The sequence below is a fragment of the Hakea prostrata genome, unplaced genomic scaffold, assembly GCF_041222555.1.
Source record: "Hakea prostrata isolate BN-2017 unplaced genomic scaffold, UWA_Hpros_2 contig_50, whole genome shotgun sequence".
Classification (NCBI taxonomy): Eukaryota; Viridiplantae; Streptophyta; class Magnoliopsida; order Proteales; family Proteaceae; genus Hakea; species Hakea prostrata.
Window position 1 is genome coordinate 202,174 of NW_028291169.1, and position 3,109 is coordinate 205,282.

At 37.2% G+C, this 3,109-nt stretch overlaps 1 pseudogene; it reads right to left on the minus strand.

Moving 5' to 3' along the window:
- Positions 1–1,338: 1,338 nt before the first annotated feature.
- On the minus strand, positions 1,339–2,035 carry LOC148999071 (auxin response factor 9 pseudogene; annotated as a pseudogene).
- Positions 2,036–3,109: the final 1,074 nt, after the last annotated feature.

Genomic DNA, 3,109 nt, shown 5'->3' on the forward strand with positions numbered 1-3,109 from the left:
ATGCAAAGTCCTTACTGAAAAAAAGAAACTACTATAATGAAATTGAAGTGCTACTCCAGATACTCTACACTGCCTGAACAATTATTCATTGTTGGATAGTAATATAATCAATTATTCATTAAACGGTAGGATGATCCTTTTTAGGGATTACCCCCCCCCTGCAAGAAGCACAATATGTTGCCCGGGAGGTTTTTGAACATATAAATAGAGGTGGGACCAATTGAGTTTCTGTTTTATATATTTTTAATTCAATATTTACTTAGTGGACTCTATTCTTATTTATGTGGTTAAAAACCGTTTAGAAAACATATTGGCTCCGCAGAGAAGGTGATCCGGACTCCTAAACCCCTAAACCCAAAAAAGAAAGTAAAATGATTTTATTTCTTGATTTTTATTTTTATTTTATTTTCTTAGAACATATATATGGATGTATGTGTAACAAAAATTATATTAATATTCTCTCATACATACAAAAGAAAAAATACAATATTTTTAAACCCACCAAACACAAAACTGAAGCAGGACAGCAGGATCCTACGCATGGCTACACAAGCAATGTATTAAGGTTCCCATTTGTAAACCCATATCGGTCCTACGGTGATCCTTTCCGTGTATATGAGCCCACAATGTATAAGACACTATTTTCGTTTTGGTAACCTGAGAAGGTCAAGAAACCGAAGAGATAAGTCTAACAATGATTTGAATATCATCAGATCATATTATTTAATCCACTCTATATTACACATGTACACAAGATCTCGCCAAGATCCCTGACCTGTTACAGCTCGTGATATTACATCCCTCTCAGTTACATATCTCTACTTGATTCCTACATATCCAATGCTAGATTTAAAACCAAAACACTGAGGCTCCCTGATTTATACATTGAAAATCTCCTCCATGACTTTATACTGCTGAAGAGGCCTGTGAAAATATTTACACCACAATCGCCATAAAGAACCAACAGTTTGTAGCTCAAGTCATGGAAAATCATGAACCCATCAAGATAAACCATCTGGCATCTCTTGCTGCAGAGTGAACAAAAAGGCCTGTCCAAATTGTACTCAAAACCAAAAAACATCACAAAAAATGTTTGTTGAAGCATTAACTGTTCAGAACCCGCAAAAACATATAATATATTTACAAGACCACACACATCCCGTCTATCCACCCAAGAAACCTGCCATACTCGTTCGCAACAATACCTAACCCCTTTGAAATATGGTTCTGTTCTGAATACCTAGCAAGCTCCTAAAAGTTGAGTTGCCACAGTAAAGTACCCACGTTCCTTTTAATGTAACCGAAGGTAACATGAAAAGAAAAATGTAAACCAATCTCTCATGTCTCAGTTTTCAACGACTCTGAATCAATGGATACAACTGCCTTATCACCCTCTGAAGTTGGTGCCTGACCCTTGCTTCCTGGACCGATCTTCTTTACTTGCTGGGCTGAGCAGATAAAGATTTTCCTTGCCATCTTGACGAAATCCCTATGAAATAACACAAATGCAGTCATCCAAGTTCAAAATACATATTATGAACAACCAATCAACATCTTACACTATAAAGCATTCTACTGGATTAATCTTTCAGGTTACTTACTGCCAAGGATCATCATCTAGAAGCATCGTGTATCCCTCATCATCAGTGAACACAAGTTGCCCTTTGTCTCCATCACAAAGCTGTCCTTCAATATCAAACATATCTTCCAGTTCAGATATAAGTTGATCATAACCTTCCAATGCAGCCAAGTCAACAGCCCGACCAACAGCAATCCCTTCCGTTTGAACCTTCAGAACCACAAATCCACTTTCTATTGACGACTATCAGATGAATGACACTGCTGTGCTTCCTTAAAAATATATACCCCCTAAATGGAGTAAAATATGGGTGCATTGTGCATCTGGGTTAACAAGCAAGAGGTTCTGAGATACCTTGACACGACTCCTGGTGGAAGAACTACAGTAACTCTGCTTGCTTTGACTCTCATTTGGTGACCACTGCATCAAACAGTGTTTCTGTTCCTTCGAGGCCATTGAGAGAGGCGATATTTGTTCTGAATCAGCTCCCAAACCAGCCGTGGGGTAGATCCATTGGTGGTCTAGGCCTTTTGTTCTTTACTCCAATTGAATGAGTCGAGTTTCAAGGAACAGAAGGAACAAAAGGCTCAATCCCCCAAGGAGGAACCCTCTCTGGTCTTCGGATAGGAGATGCAGGTTCATCCCACTGAACCTGGAAAGACACAACAGTTTAAAAATGCAAGTATTAAAAAGAAACAAGAATTCCAAACAACATTGTACGCAAAAGAAATTCCAACCTTCAATGATCTCCATTTCCTCCACTGGGAGGATGCATCTCCAACCTCTATAATCATAGCCAATTCCTGTCCTGGACTTGGCTGGTTCATGTTCTTCAAGAAGAGAAAAACAACAATGAAGTAAGAAAACACTAAAGGAAGTGAAGAAAATAGAAACAAACAAAAACAGAATAGAAATACCAATGGAGGAAGGCATTTGTTAGCATGTTTACAAAAAGAGAATAATTCCTTACTAAACATTTTAATGAAAACATCAAGCAAACCTTATGGTCTCCTGGTAAATCATTGATCCGATTCATGCAAAACATCCATTGTATCATCGCTTATCTGCGAAGTAAAGAACACAATTCCATGCATTACGCTATGAAATTACTATATCGAGCAATTATTTAGAAAAGAAGACAGAATGAAGGAGACGCAGACCTTATGCTTTGTTTTTTTGGGTAAATGCATAGACCTTATTCACATAGTTCAAATACAAGTTGCTTTTTAAACGCTAAAATAAAATAAATAAAAATACAAATACAAATCATTTACCCAAGAAAAGTTGTTAAATCCAAGTTAATCCCACATTTAGGACAACCTTGGTTTCACGAAGGCCCGTCCATCACCAAGCTTTGTTTCACATTTATATTCTCTCTCAAACATTTTTTAGCCATACAACGGATCCCAAAACAATTGAAACGGAGCTCAAAACATTCTAAACGGTCCCCAAAATATTTGAAACGGTACTCGAAACATTCTTGCTTAACAAAATTGACGTTATCAACAACCCTTACCTAATATAGCTTTA